Consider the following 16497-nt stretch of genomic DNA (forward strand, 5'->3'; position numbering starts at 1 on the left):
ATTTGACTGATCCATGCAGTCTTAGGGCCAGCTGAATCTGCCCTGGGAATTGGATCTGACCCACTGAGAAACTTTGATTTTCACTGCAGGTCCCTGTGGGGCAGACTGACCACCGATCTCAGGCTAACACTCACTCTCACAAGGGACCTTGTCTCTTCTAATAGGCAAGTGATGAGAGGGACTTTGTGAATGAATCCCAAATCTACTTCTCCATCCCTGAGCTTTTATCTGGCCTGAAATCCCACATTTCCTCTTGCTTCAGGACATCTCCATTAAGATGCCCCACTGCCCCTCCAACTCAACCTGTCTTAAACTCAACATTTCATCTTCCCTCCTAAAACCACCTCCTCTGCCGCCTAACTTTTCCCACCACTGTCAAAATGACCATTCTCCCATCTTAGAATCCCCCAAACTTGGTGATACCCTCAACTCCTCACTGTCTTTTCAATCTTAGTTCATTGAAGTCCCATTTAATCAGCTGCCAAATCCTGCTAATTCTTCTTACATGACACCTCCCAGATCCTCTCCTTCCTCCCAACTCAAACAGTCATCAACCTTGCCCAAGTTCTCCCCAAATCGTGGTTAAACTATTTTATCAGGCTTCTCACTAGTCCCCCAGACTCCAGCTTCTTCCCCCATCACCTATACTTCAGAACATATTCCTGAAATATTATTCTAGACACCTCTCCGTTGCTCTAAAGCCTCCAATGGCTATTCAGCTTCCTTTGCATCCATCAACAACCTCATCATCGCCATCAAGGTTTTCCACCAGTTTTCTCTATCTGTTGCTCCCCCTCTAGACTGTAAGCTCATTGTGGGCAGGGAACATGTCTACCAACTCTGTTGTAATGTACTCTTCTAAATGTTTAGTACAGTGCTCTGCACACAGTAAGTGCTCAATAAATGCCACTGATTGATTCCACATTGGCCCTCTTCAACCTAATTTGTACTCTTTGCTCCTTCCAAGCTCACTTCCTAACTGCTCAAAAGTCTCCCGCCTCAAAGCTCTTATTCACTGTTTTCCTGATCTGGGATTCCCTCCCTGACAAAATCCACCAAACCATAGTCCCGCTCCACCACACCAATCTTCAAAGCCCAATCTTGAAAGTCCACTGTGGGCAGGGAATGTGTCTATTTATTGTTACATTGTACTCTCCCAAGTGCTTAGTAAAGTGCTCTGCACACAGACAGCACTCAATCCAAACTGCTATCACGTTGACACAATCACTTATTCTATCAAATCTGGATAACTGCATCAGCCTCCTTGCTAACCTCCCAGCCTCCTGTCTCTCCCCACTCCAGTCCTTACTTCACTCCGCTGCCTGGATCATTTTTAATAATAATAATAATAATGATGATGATGGCATTTGTTAAACACTTACTATGTGCAAAGCACTGTTCTAAGTGCTCGGGGGGATACAAGGTGATCAGGTTGTCCCATGTGGGGCTCACAGTCTTAATCCCCATTTTACAGATGAGGTAACTGAGGCCCAGAGAAGTGACTTGCCCAAGGTCACACAGCAGACGTGGTGGAGCTGGGATTAGAACCCATGACCTCTGACTCCCAAACCCGGGCTCTTTCCATTGAGCCACGCTACTTCTCTTTTTTTGAGGGCACATTTTTCTACAAAAAAATTCAGGACATGTCACCCGGCTCCTCAAAACACTCCAGTGGTTGCCCATCCACCTCATCATCATCATCATCATCAATCATATTTATTGAGCACTTACTGTGTGCAGAGCACTGTACCAAGCGCTTGGGAAGTACAAATTGGCAACATATAGAGACAGCCCCTACCCAACAGTGGGCTCACAGTCTAAAAGGGGGAGACAGAGAACAAAACCAAACATACTAACAAAATAAAATGAATAGAATAGATATGTACAAGTAAAATAAATAAATAAATAAAGTAATAAATATGTACAAACATATATTCATATATACAGGTGCTGTGGGGAAGGGAAGGAGGTAAGATGGGGGGATGGAGAGGGGGACGATGGGGAGAGAAAGGAAGGGGTGCAGTCTGGGAAGGCCTCCTAGAGGAGGTGAGCTCTCAGTAGGGCCTTGAAGGGAGGAAGAGAGCTAGATTGGTGGATGGGCAGAGGGAGGACATTTCAGGCCCGGGGGATGACGTGGGCCGGGGGTCGATGGCGGGACAGGCGAGAACGAGGTACGGTGAGGAGATTAGCGGCGGAGGAGCGGAGGGTGCGGGCTGGGCTGTAGAAGGAGAGAAGGGAGGTGAGGTAGGAGGGGGCGAGGGGATGGACAGCCTTGAAGCCCAGGATGAGGAGTTTCTGCCTGATGCGCAGATTGACTGGTAGCCACTGGAGATTTTTGAGGAGGGGAGTGATATGCCCAGAGTGTTTCTGGACAAAGATAATCCGGGCAGCAGTATGAAGTATGGATTGAAGTGGGGAGAGACATGAGGATGGGAGATCAGAGAGAAGGCTGATGCAGTAGTCCAGACAGGATAGGATGATAGCTTGAATGAGCAGGGTAGTGGTATGGATGGAGAGGAAAGGGCGGATCTTGGCAATAAACAAAAATTTCTCACCATTGGGTTTAAGGCATTCCACCCCATTGCCCCCTCCACCTCATCTTGCTACTCTCCTACAACCCAGCCCACACATTTTGCTCCTCTAGTGTTAACTTTCTCACCGTGCCTCCGCAGCCACTTCTCTGGCCTCTGACCCCTGGTCCAAGTACTGCCTCTGACCTGGAATGCCCTCTCTCCTCAAATCCAACAGACATTTACTCTCCCCACCTTCAAAGCCTTTTTGAAGGGCACAGTTCCTCCAAGAGGCCTTCCCTAAGCCCTTTCCTCTTCACCTACTCCCTTCTGTGTCACCCTGACTTTCGCCCTTTGTTCTCCCCCTCCACCACCACACACAGCACTTATGTACATATCTGTAATTTATTTATTTGTACTGATGTCTGTCTCCCCCTTCTAGACTGTAAGCTCATAGTGGGCAGAGAATGCATCTGTTTATTGTTGTATTGTCCTTTCCCAAGCACTTAATACCATAATCTGCAAGTAAGTGCTCAGTAAATACGACTGAATGAATGAATAAATATGATTGATTGAACTAGCCTGCTTCTGATTTCTTTTTGCTGTTGTGCCAGGGGCCGAGGACAAACCCGGTTAGGGGACAGCAGAAATCATCACGCTTTCCAGGCCACAAAGCTGCTTCCACTCACTTTCCTTGGAAGGACTATCCCGGTTTCCCTCACCCTATTGGACCGATCACGGATTCCAGCTCATCTCTGTGGCCCTTCTGACCTCCCTCCGATCCCGCACGCCCCTACTTTGCAGCAGCATCTTGGGCGGCAGCAGCCATGGTAGTAAGGGAATCCAATCGGATCACTGGCTGGAAATTTTGCAAGGTTTTCAAACGAAGCAAACAGGAACCTCGGGGCTAGCCCTGAGACTAAATGCCTGCAGAGAGCTCTTCTCAGCAGCTGCTGCTCTGGAGCTGCAGGTTTCAGCCTAGGCCCAAGTGAGAATTCACCACCCAGGATTGGGGCTGGGACCATCGGACACTGCCCAGTGACATATATAATGCCCAGTTTTTGGCTACTGGGGTCACAGTGAGCACCTGAGTGGGAGGCAAATACAGGTGACTCATTGGCTCCTCCTGATGAAAGCTCCCTGGGAGCAGGGACTGTGCCTATCAACTACTAAGAATAACAACGATAGTATTTGCTAAGCACTTACTATGTGTCAAGCATTGTTCTAAGCACTTACTATGTGTCAAGTACAAGCTAATTGCGCTGGACACAGTCCCCATCCCATATGAGGCTAAGAGTTTTCATCCCTATGTTACAGATGGGGGAACTGAGGCCCAGAGAATAATAATGATGGCATTTGTTAAGCGCTTACTATAATAATAATTATGGTATTTGTTAAGCGCTTACTGTGTGCCAAGCACTGTTCATTCATTCATTCATTCAATCGTATTTATTGAGCTCTTGCTGTGTGCAGAGCACTGTACTAAGCACTTGGGAAGTACAAGTTGGCAACATATAGAGATGGTCCCTACCCAAAAGTGGGCTCACAGTCCTAAGCGCTGGGGTAGGTACATGGTAATCAGGTTGTCCCACGTGGGGCTCACAGTCTTAATCCACATTTTACAGAGGAGGTAACTGAGACACAGAGAAGTGAAGTGACTTGCCTAAGGTCACACGGCAGACGAATGGCAGAGGCAGGATTAGAACCCAGGTCTTTCTGACTCTCAGGTCTGTGCTCTATGCTCTCCCAAATGCTTAGTTCAGTTCTCCACCCTCAGCAGCTGCTCGATTAGTCCTATTTGATGACTGAATCATGGTGAGGCCCCTGACAGAATGGGGTAGCTCATCCACACACTGTGCAATGTTATAGTGGGGTAAGAGGGACTATCAGAGTTGGCAGAGTTTTATGTTTTTCTACTGATTCCCTCCCCAAAAAGGCTGTGGGTACCAGCTGTCGGGAACTTGGTGAAAGGGACATGATTCAATTGAAAGATAGCCCAGAACTAGACGATAAGCTAGACTCTAAACCTTAAGCTCATTATGACTAGGGAAAGTGTTTACTAATCCTGTTGTATTGTACCACTGATGGATTGATTGTTAGTACAAGGAGTCGTTGGCATGAATCTCCTTCATAAAGTGGTGTCTTTGCCACCACCACCCAAGAGCCCATCTATCCCGGACAATCCTCTTTTCCCTCACCTGGAGCCTGGGTCTGCTCCACTGCTTTTTTGGATAGCCCCACAGCAGTGCGGCAATGCTCTGGCATTTGTTAAGCACTATTAATTCATTCATTCATCCAATCGTATTTATTGAGCGCTTATTGTGTGCAGAGCACGGTACTAAGCCCTTGGGAAGTACAAGTTGGCAACATATAGAGACGGTCCCTACCCAACAGTGGGCTCACAGTCTAGAAGGGGGAGACAGACAACAAGAGAAAACATTTGGACAGGTGTCAAGTCATCAGAATAACTAGAAATAGAGCTAGATGCACGTTATTAACACAATACATAGAATAGTACATATGTACAAGTAAAATAAATAGAGTAATAAATCTTTACAAACATATATACAGGTGCTGTGGGGAGGGGAAGGAGGTAGGGCTGGGGGGATGGGGAGGAGGAGAGGAAAAAATGTCTCAGTCTGGGTTGCGGGCTTGTGAGATGGGAAGGATGGTAGTGCCGTCTACAGTGACGGGAAAGTCAGGGAGTGGGCAGTGTCAAGCACTGTGCTAAGCTCTGGGGCAGATACAAGTTCTAGACTGTGAGCCCGTTTTCTAGACTGTGAGCCCATTATTGGGTAGGGATTGTCTCTGTTGCTGAACTGTACTTTCCAAGCGCTTAGTAGAGAGGCAGTGTGGCTTAGTGGAAAGAGCACAGGCTAGTCAGAGGTCATGGGTTCTAATCCCGGCTCCGCCATTTGTCAGCTGTGTGACTTTAGGCAGGTCACAACTTCTCTGAGCCTCAGTTACCTCATCGGTAAAATGGGGATTAAGACTGTGAGCCCAACGTGGAACAACCTGATCACCTTGTATCTACCCCAGTGCTTAGAACAGTGCTTGGCACACAGTAAGTGCTTAACAAATGCCATCATTATTATTATTAATACAGTGCTCTGCACACAGTAAGTGTTCAATAAATACGACTGAATGAATGCAAGTTAATTAGGCAGGACACAGCCCCTTGGAGAAGCAGCATGGCATAGTGGAGAGAGCACAGGCCTGGGAGTAAGAATGACCTGGGTTCTAATCCCAGGTCCGCCACGTATCTGCTTTGTGAACTTGGGCAAGTCACTTAACTTCTCTGTGCCTTGGCTACCTCATGTAAAATGGGTTTTAAGACTGTGAGCCCCATCCATTCATTCATTCAATCGTATTTATTGAGCGCTTACTGTGTGCAGAACACTGTACTAAACGCTTGGAAAGTACCATGGGATAGGGATTGTGCCTAACCCAATTCCCTTGTACAGTACCCCAGTACAGTACTGGCACAGAGTAAGTGCAAAACAAATACCAAAATTATTATTATCATTTGGGGGCTCGCAATATAAGTAGGAGGGAGAACAGGTACTGAATGCCCATTTTACAACTGAAGAAATGGGCACAGAGAAGTTAAGTGACTTGCCCAAGGTCACACAGCAGGCAAGTGGCAGAGCTGGAATTAGAAACCATATCCTTTGGTTCCCAGGCCCGTGCTTTATCCACTAGACCACACTGCTTCCCTTGGCTCTGGTCACCATTTCGCACACCTATTTCTAACCCGGGAAGGAAGATGGGCTGGCCAGGGAGGGAGGGAAAGGAAGGTGTAGAGGATAGATATTTATTCTATTTATTTTCTTTTGTTAATATGTCTTGTTTTGTTGTCTGTCTCCCCCTTCTAGACTGTGAGCCCGCTGCTGGGTAGGGACCGTCTCTATATGTTGCCAACTTGTACTTCCCAAGCGCTTAGTCCAGTGCTCTGCACACAGTAAGCGCTCAATAAATACGATTGAATGAATGAATGAATAGAGCACCGGCCTGGGAATCAGAACGTCGTGGGTTCTAATCCTACCTCCACCATTTGTCTGCTTTGTGACCTTGGGCAAGTCACTTCATGTCACTTGGCATCAGTTTCTTCAACTGTAAGATGGGGATTAAGTCTGTGAGCCTCATGTGGAACAGGAACTGTGTCAACCTGATTTGCCTGTATCTACCCCAGCGCTTAGAACAGTGCCTGGCACACAGTAAGCACGTAACAAAGACCATCATTATTATTGTTATTATTATTAGGAGAGGCCAAGATGGCAGTTGTACAGAAACGCCCTGGGCATGTTACTCCCCTCCTCAGAAATCTCCAGTGGCTGCCTGTCAACCTACAAATCAAGCAAAAACTCCTCACTCTTGGCTTCAAGGCTGTCCATCGCCTTGCTCCCTCCTACCTCACCTCCCTTCTCTCCTTCTACAGCCCAGCTAGCACCCTCAGTTCCTCTGATGCTAACCTCCTCACTGGGCCTCGTTCTCGCCTGTCCTGCCGTGGACCCTGGCCCACGTCCTTCTCCTGGCCTGGAATGCCCTCCCTCCACACATCCGCCAAGCTAGCTCTCTTCCTCCTTTCAAAGCCCTACTGAGAGCTCACCTCCTTCAGGAGGCCTTCCCAGACTGAGCCCCCTTTGTCCTCTCCTCCTCCCTATCCCCCCACCCCACCCAACCTCCTTCCCCTCCCCACAGCACTTGTATATATTTGTACAGATTTATTACTGTTTTACTTGTACATATTTACTATTCTATTTATTTTGTTAATGATGTGCATATAGCTATTCTATTTGTTCTGATGGTTTTGACACCTGTCTACTGTTTTGTTTTGTTGTCTGTCTCCCCCTTCCAGACTGTGAGCCCGTTGTTGGGTAGGGACTGTCTCTATATGTGGCCAACTTGCACTTCCCAAGTGCTTAGTACAGTGCTCTGCACACAGCAAGAGCTCAATAAATACGATTGAATGAATGAATGAACCTGTGAGTTCACTGTGGGGGATAAGCAAAGTCGGAGTTTCCTGCCCTGTCACTGGCACTCAGCAGAAACCCTAGCCCCTACAGCAAAGACTCCTTAGAGGAGAAGCATGAGCATTTGCTGTGGTTACTCAATCAATCAATCAATAGTATTTATTGAGCACTTACTGTGTGCAGAGCACTGTACTAAGTCCTGGGGGAAAGTCCAATACAACAGAGTTGGCAGACATGTTCCCTGCCCATAGTGAGCTTACCGGGGGTGGGGGACAGAAATGAAAGAGTTATTATATATAATTTTAAAGATATGTACGTAAGAGCTGTAGGGTTGAGGGTGGGTTGACTATTGAATTCCCAAAGGTCACAGATCCAAGTACACAGAGAAGGGAGAAGGGAAAGGGAGGAGGGGAAAAGAGGGGTTAATTGGGAAAGGTTTCTTGGTGATGTGACCTTAATAATGATTCAAAAGTGGGGAGAGTGGTCATCTGGCATATATAGCAGGGGGAGGAGGGGGAGTTTCAGGCTAGGGGGAGGATGTGGGAAAGTGGGTTGTGGTGAGATAGATGAGATGGAGGTACTAGAGGAGCAGAGTGTGTGGGCTGGGCTACAGTAAGTGATTGGTGAGGTAGGAGGAGGGGAGTTGATTGAGTGCTTTAAAGCTGATGATAAGGAGTTTCTGTTTAAGGCAGAGGTGGATGGGCAGCCATTGGAAGGTCTTGATGAGTCAGAAGATACTGACTGAACTTTTTTTTTACAAAAATGATCCATCCAAACTGGAGCAGGGAAAGGGACAAGAGGCAGGGAGGTCAGCAATGAGGCGCTCCCCACTGCCGTCCTTACTTCGTTCTACTGCCAGGATTATTTTTCGAAAAATGTTCAATCTATGTCTCCCCACACCTCCACATCAAAACAGAAAGTCCGTACCATCAGTCTTATGGCACTGAATCCGTTCTCCCCCTCCTATCTTACTTCACTGACTTCTTGCTACAACCCAGCCTGCACACTTTTCACTCACTCCTCTTACCACCAACCTACTCAGTGTACACCTCAACCTTGTCTATTTCCCTGTCCGACCCCTTGCCCCTGTCCTGGAACTCCCTCCCCCTTCATATCCTACAGGCCTCCACTTTCCCCACCTTAAAAACCCTACTAAATAATAATAATGATGGCATTTATTAAGTGCTTACTATGTGCAAAGCACTGTACTAAGCGCTGGGGAGGTTACAAGGTGATCAGGTTGTCCCACAGGGGGCTCACAGTCTTCATCCCCATTTCACAGATGAGGCAACTGAGGTGCAGAGAAGTTAAGTGACTTGCCCAAAGTCACACAGCTGACAATTGGCGGAGGCAGAATTTGAACCCATGACCTCTGACTCCAAAGCCCATGCTCTTTTGCACTGAGCCACGAGCGGCCTTCTCTGATTAATCCCTGATTTTCTTACTTGCCCTCCCTCTGGCATCACCTATGAACTTGGTACACCTTTAGCAGTTAATAGTCACCCAATCCCCACTCCCACAACATTTAGGTAACTATCCTGGTACTCTGCCATTTCCCTTAATTGGAATTTATTTTAATGTCTCACTCCCTCTCCTCCTGGTGGGTAAGGAACATGCCTACCTGCTCTGTAGTATTGTACTCCCCCAAGCGCTTAGTACAGTACACAGTAACTGTGGTATTTGTTAAGTGCTTACGAGGCCATACACTAAGCCCTGGAGTAGATATGAAATAAACAGTTCCCTCATGGGGCTCACATTGTAAGTAGGAGGAAGAACAAGTATTGAATCCCATTCTGCAGATGACGGAACTGAAGCTCAGAGAAGTCAAGTGACTTATCCAAGGTCACCCAGTAGGCAAGTGGGGAAGCAGGATTAGTAACCAAGTCCTCTGACTTACCTACTTACCTACCAGACTCAAGCTCTGTCCACTCGATCATACTAGTAAATACCACTGATTGATCGATAGAGTGGAAAAGCTTCTTTGGGGGAAATCTGGAAGTTACTCCGAAGTAGCGTGGCTCAGTGGAAAGAGCACGGGCTTTGGAGTCAGAGGTCATGGGTTCGAATCCTAACTCCACTACGTCTGTTGTGTGACCTTGGGCAAGTCACTTAACTTCTCTGAGCCTCAGTTACCTCACCTGTAAAACGGGGATTAAGACTGTGAGCCCCCCGTGGGACAAACTGATCACCTTGTATTCCCCCCCCAGCGCTTAGAACAGTGCTTTGCACATAGTAAGTGCTTAACAAATGCCATCATTATTATTATTATTATTATTATTATTATTATTTAGAAAATTAGAGAAACCCCCTTGGGCTAATGTAGAAACTCTTCAACCAATTAATCAATGGTATTTATTGAGCACTTTTTGTGTGCAGAGCACTGTACCAAACACTTGATAATTGTGGTATTTGTTAAGTGCATACTATTCTGCAGAAAGAGCAAGGGCTTTGGAGTCAGAGGTCAGGGGTTCAAATCCCGGCTCCACCAGTTGTCAGCTGTGTGACTTTGGGCAAGTCACTTAACTTCTCTGTGCCTGGTACCTCATCTGTAAAATGGGGATTAATACTGTGAGCCCCCCATGGGACAATATGTTGCCAATTTGTACTTCCCAAGCGCTTAGTACTGTGCTCTGCACATAGTAAGCGCTCAATAAATACGATTGATGATGACGACAACCTGATCACCTTGTAATCTCCCCAGCACTTAGAACAGTGCTTTGCACATAGTAAGTGCTTAATAAATGCCGTCATTATTACTATTATTATTATTACTATGTGCCAAGCACTGTATGAGACAATCAGGTCAAACCAGTTCCTGTCCCACATGGGGTTCCCAGTCTAAGCAAGGGGGAGAACAGAAAATAATAATAATACTGATGATGGTATTTGTTAAGCGCTTACTATGTGCCAAGAACTGTTCTAAGCGCTGGGAGAGATACAAGGTAAGCAGGCTGTCCCACATGGGGCTCACAGTCTTAATCCCCTTTTTACAGATGAGGGAACTAAGGCACAGGGAAGCTAAGTGACATGCCCAAAGCCACACAGCAGATAAGTGGTGGCTCAGTGGAAAGAGCATGGGCTTTGGAGTCAGGGGTCATGGGTTCAAATCCCGGCTCTGCCAATTGACAGCTGCATGACTGTGTGACTTTGGGCAAGTCACTTCTCTGTGCCTCAGTTACCTCATCTGTAAAATGGGGGTTAAAACTGTGAGCCCCCGTGGGACAACCTGATCACCTTGTAACCTCCCCTGCGCTTAGAACGGTGCTTTGCATATAGTAAGCACTTAATAAATGTCATTATTATTATTATTATTCTTATAAGTGGCAGAGGCGGGGATTAGAACCCACAACTTCTGACTCCCAAGCCCGTGCTCCTTAAATCTCCACTTTACAGGAGGTGAGATGGAGGCATAGAGAAGTTCAGTAATTTGCTCACGGTCCCACAGCAGAAGAACTCGGGTCCTCTGACATCCAGGCCAGTTCCCTAGGCCACGATATACAATGCAGGTGGCTCAGTGGAAAGAGCACGGGCTTTGGAGTCAGAGGTCAGGGGTTCAAATCCCAGCTCTGCCAATTGTCAGCCTTGGGCAAGTCACTTAACTTCTCTGTGCCTCAGTTACCTCATCTGTAAAACGGGGATTAAGACTGTGAGCCCCCTGTGGGACAACCTGATTACCTTGTATCCCCCAGCGCTTAGAACAGTGCTTTGTACATAGTAAGCGCTTAATAAATACCATAAAAAATGCAGACAATGCAGTGCTCTGCACACAGTGAGCGCTCAATAAATACAATTGAATGAACGAATTTCAAGGAGTTTACACTCCAATACGGAGGAAAGAAGCATTAAAATCAATTACTAGTAGGAGGACCCAGTGGTGTATAAGGAGAAGCAGTGTGGCTTAGTGGAAAAAGCACGGGCTTGGGAGTCTGTGGTCATGGGTTCTAATACCGACTCTGCCACTTGTCAGCTGTGTGACTCTGGGCAAGTTACTTAACTCCTCTGGGCCTCACTTACCTCATCTGTAAAATGGGAATGAATCAATCAATCAATCGTATTTATTGAGAGCTTACTGTGTGCCCCACGTGGGACAACCTGGTCACCTTGTATCCACCCCAGAGCTTAGAACAGTGCTTGGCACATAGAAAGCGCTTAACGAATACCATCTTTATTATTATTACCCCAGCGCTTAGAACAGTGCTTGGCACATAGTAAGCGCTTAACAAATACCATCGCCATCATCAGCACCCTCATCATTCGTACATGTAAGTTTCCCTCTAGGAAAACACAGAAACCACTCCTTAGGGGAAGGAAGCAAAGGCCCCTTTAGGGTTTGTGATTTGAGAGTCCCTGGATCCAATCAATCAGTCCTATTTTTTGAGCGCTTACTGTGCGCGGGGCCCTGTCCTGAGCACTTGGGAGAGTCAAACGCAATGATGTAACAGATCCATTCCCTGCCCACAACGAGTTTACAGTCCACCCACAGGCCGGGCCGCGGGGAATGAGGTTCTGCAGCCGCAAAAGGCCCATTCTCTTTCCACAAACTTCGTGGCCTCTTTTTGAAAACTGTTAAATCTGTCAGTGGTATTTACTGAGGGTTCGCTGCGTGCAGGGACCCCTGGGGCAAGGGCTAGGGAGAGGACAATAAGGCAGGGTGGGTGGACACGTACCAAACACTTTAATAATGGCATTTATTAAGCACTTACTATGTGCAAAGCACTGTTCTAAGCGCTGGGGAGGTTACAAGGTGATCAAGTTGTCCCACAGGAGGCTCACAGTCTTAATCCCCATTTTACAGATGAGGTAACTGAGGCCCAGAGAAGTGACTTGCCCAAAGTCACCCAGCCGACAATTGGCGGAGCCGGGATTTGAACCTGCGACCTCCGACTCCAAAGCCCGTGCTCTTCCCGCCGAGCCACGCTGCTTCTTAATAATGGGGATATTTGTTAAACGCACGCGAGGTGCCAAGCACTGTGCGAGGCGATCGGGTCAAACAGTTCCTCCGTCCCACACGGGGTTCCCATCTAAGCAGGGGGTGGTGGTGGTGGGGCGGAGAATGAATCTCCATTTTACAGAAGATGAGACGGAGTTCAGTGGTTTGAGGGAGCCGGGCGGAGGCCGGCCTGACTTTTCCTGCCGAGTTAAAAACGGTGTCGAGTGGGGGGGTCACCGCACAGGCCTCGGCCGGCTCCGTTGCCCCTTGCCCCCCAGGACCGGCAGCCACGTCTCTGTCGGGGGTTCTTCCCCCCACCCCCTTGTCGGGTCGGGGGTCGGGCCCGGCCTGGCGTTGCCACGTGGGAGCCCCTCTCCCAATGCGCCCTGGATGCGCCCTGGGCGCGCCCCGCCTGCCAACTTTCTTCCCCCAGTTTCCCGGTGCGGCCCCCCCCCGGGCCCCCCGCCGACCGCCCCCTGACCCCGCTCACCGTCCCGCACCGGCTGCTCCGGCCGCTCCGGCCCCCGCCGGCCCGTCACTCCATGGCGGTGCGGTGCGGTGCGGTGCGGTGCGGTGCGGTGCGGTGCGAGGGAGCCCGGCCCGGCCCGGCCCGGCCAAGCAGCCCCCCGCCACGCCCCCCGGGCCCGCCCCCCGGCTCCGCCTCCGGCCCGGGGAGGGGGACACCCTGCTCCGGGGCCCCGGAGCCCCCAGCTCCGGACCGGACAGACGGCGGCCGGCCCCCGGTCCCGAGGGACCCCAGCACGGGAGGGACACCATCCCCGGAGGGACACCATCCCGGGAGGGACACTACCCCTGGAGGGATACCATCCAGGAACAGACATCATCCCGGGAGGAGCACCATCCGCGGAGAGACACCACCCCTGGAAGGACACTACTCCTGGAGGGACACTACCCCCCGGGGGGGCACCATCCCCTGGAGGGACCCTACCCCTGGAGGGATACCATCCCGGGACGGACTTCATCCCTGAAGGGACACCATCCCTGAAGGGACACTATCCCTGGAGGGACACCATCACTGGAGGGACACTATCCCCAGAGGGACATCATCCCCTGGAGGGACACTACCCCTGGAGGGATACCATCCCAGGACGGACTTCATCCCCGAAGGGACACCATCCCTGAAGGGACACTATTCCTGGAGGGACACCATCCCTGGAGGGACACCATCCCCGGAGAGACACCACCCCTGGAAGGACACTACCCCTGGAGGGACACTACCCCACGGAGGGGCACCATCCCCTGGAGGGACACTACCCCTGGAGGGATACCATCCCAGGACGGACTTCATCCCTGAAGGGACACCATCCCTGAAGGGACACTATTCCTGGAGGGACACCATCCCTGGAGGGACACTATCCCTGGAGGGACACCATCCCCTGAGAGACACCACCCCTGGAAGGACACTATTCCTGGAGGGACACTACCCCCCAGAGGGACACCATCCCCTGGAGGGACACTACCCCTGGAGGGATACCATCCTGGGATGGATTTCATCCCTGAAGGGACACTATTCCTGGAGGGACACCATCCCTGAAGGGACACCATCCCTGGAGGGACACTATCCCCGGAGGGACACCATCCACGGAGAGACACCACCCCTGGAAGGACACTACCCCTGGAGGGACACCACCCCCGGAGGGGCACCATCCCCTGGAGGGACACTAGCCCTGGAGGGATACCATCCCGGGACGGACTTCATCCCTGAAGGGACACTATTCCTGGAGGGACACCTTCACTGAAGGGACACCATCCCTGGAGGGACACTAACCCCGGAGGGACACCATCCCCAGAGAGACACCACCCCTGGTAGGACACTACCCCTGGAGAAACACTACCTCTGGAGGGATACCATCCCGGGACGGACTTCATCCCTGAAGAGACATCATCCCTGAAGGGACACTATTCCTGGAGGGACACCATCCCTGAAGGGACACTATTTCTGGAGGGACACCATCCCTGAAGGGACACAATCCTGGAGGGACACCATCCCCGGAGGGACACCATCCCCAGAGGGACACCATTCCAGGACAGACAGCATCCCTTGAGGGACAACCAGCCCCAGAGAGACAATATCCCTGGAGGGACACCATCCTGAGAGGGACATCATCCCAGGACGGACATCATCCCTGGAGGGACACCATCCCCGGAGGGACAACCATTCCCGGAGGGACACTATCCCCAGAGGAACACTATCCCTGGATGGACAACCATCCCTTGACAGACATCATCCCTAGAGGGACACCATCCCGGGAAGGACATCATCCCCAGAGGGACATTGCCTCAGGGAGGGACATCATCCCCAAAGGGACATCATCCCAGGACAGACATCATGCCGGGGAGGGACAATTATTATTATTATAGTATTTGTTAAGCGCTTACTATGTGCCAGACACTGTTCTGAGCGCTGGGGTGGGCCCGGCCTCGGCGGTGCCATGTGGGAGTGTGAAATCCAAATGGGCCCCAGAGGCACCTTGGATACAAGATATTAGGTTTGGACACAGCCTCTGTCCCACGTGGGGCTCACAGTCTTACTCCCCATTTTACAGATGAGGGAACTGAGGCACGGAGAAATGAAGTGACTTGCCCAAAGTCACACAGCAGACAAGTGGAGGAGCCGGGATTAGAAGCCAGTCCTTCTGACTTCCAGCCCCGTGCTCTAACCACTGGGGAAGGGAGGGGTACCATCATCAGTGGAGCCTTGAGGAACCCTAGTCCTGAAGGGTGGGACCAAGGAGGGGGAGCTGCCATTCCCAAAGTCTGGAGGGACCCCAGGCCCAGGACGGGATGGGCAGGGGTGGGCCGCCTCACTATCTGCCCCCTCCCCGACGGGTGCCATTGCTCAGCCAGAAGGGTGTCAACACTGGACCCTCATCTTCTCAGCCTGGGGGACGGGGCTCAAGCCCAAACTGCCACGAGGAATCCCACACTCTCATGTGTCCCGGTGGGGGCTCCGGCGAGTTAAAACCGGCTATGGGGCCGTGCCGTCTAGTATGACCAGGCTACCTAAGTTACCGAGAAGCAGTGTGGCCTGGTGGAAAGAGCACGTCCTAGAAGTCAGAGGACCTGGATTCTAATACAGACTCTGCCAAGTGTCTGCTGTGCGACCTTGAGCAATTTATTTCACTTCTCTTTGTCTCAGTTTCCTCATCTGGAAAATGAGGATTAAGACTGTGAGGCCCACATGGGACAAGAACTGTGTCCAACCAGATTATCACCCTTAATACAGTGCCTGTCACATAGTAAGCACTTAACAAATACCACAGTTGTTATTACTACCTGGGGAGAGAAGGGGCCAAGTGTGGGAGTCCCTGCCAACACCTCACCTTCCCTCTCCCTCTTGCCAAACCCACCTTCTCCACAAGAATTAGGCAGAGAAACACCCAGTTTGGCAATGTAGAATCTGCTGGGGATAGGGTCCCAGGGGGGACGTAAAATTGAACTCCATCACGTCTTCACCTCCATCCCCAGTACACGCCCTGCTCAATGGGGCGTGTTGAGGCCTGTTGAGGGACAGGGTCCAGGCCTAATTCTTACCTATATACGCTCCTTGAACTTAGTTAAGTGCTCTACACTCAATAAGTACTTAATACTATTACTCCTACTACCATTGTACACATAGTAGGCAACTACCCAATGCTCTCTATACCGTACGCACAGAGCAGGAGCCTAATTTAGTGCAGCATGAGAAGCAGCATGGCTAGTGGGTAGAGCATGGGTCTAGGATTCAGAATCAATCAATCAATCGATCGTATTTATTGAGCTCTTACTGTGTGCAGAGCACTGTACTAAGCGCTTGGGAAGTACAAGTCGGCAACCCATAGAGACAGTCCCTACCCAACAGCGGGCTCACAGTCTAGAAGGGGGAGACAGAGAACAAAACCAAACATACTAACAAAATAAAATAAATAGAATAGATATGTAAAAGTAAGATAAACAAATAAATAAATAAATAAATAGAGTAATAAATATGTACAAACATATATACATATATACAGGTGCTGTGGGGAAGGGAAGGAGGAAAGATGGGGGAGATGGAGAGGGCGACGAGGGGGAGAGGAAGGAA

General features: G+C 50.0%; 1 protein-coding gene across 1 annotated transcript in view; it reads right to left on the reverse strand.

Annotated features, from left to right (window-relative positions):
- The window catches only part of DSE (dermatan sulfate epimerase), a 59178-nt gene extending 46218 nt beyond the window's left edge, over window positions 1-12960 (reverse strand). The window contains exon 1 of the mRNA XM_038741776.1: window positions 12904-12960. The gene's annotated coding sequence lies outside the window, so the exon portion shown is untranslated. The remainder of the gene's footprint in view (window positions 1-12903) is intronic.
- Window positions 12961-16497: the final 3537 nt, after the last annotated feature.

The sequence above is a fragment of the Tachyglossus aculeatus genome, chromosome 2 (assembly GCF_015852505.1).
Source record: "Tachyglossus aculeatus isolate mTacAcu1 chromosome 2, mTacAcu1.pri, whole genome shotgun sequence".
Classification (NCBI taxonomy): Eukaryota; Metazoa; Chordata; class Mammalia; order Monotremata; family Tachyglossidae; genus Tachyglossus; species Tachyglossus aculeatus.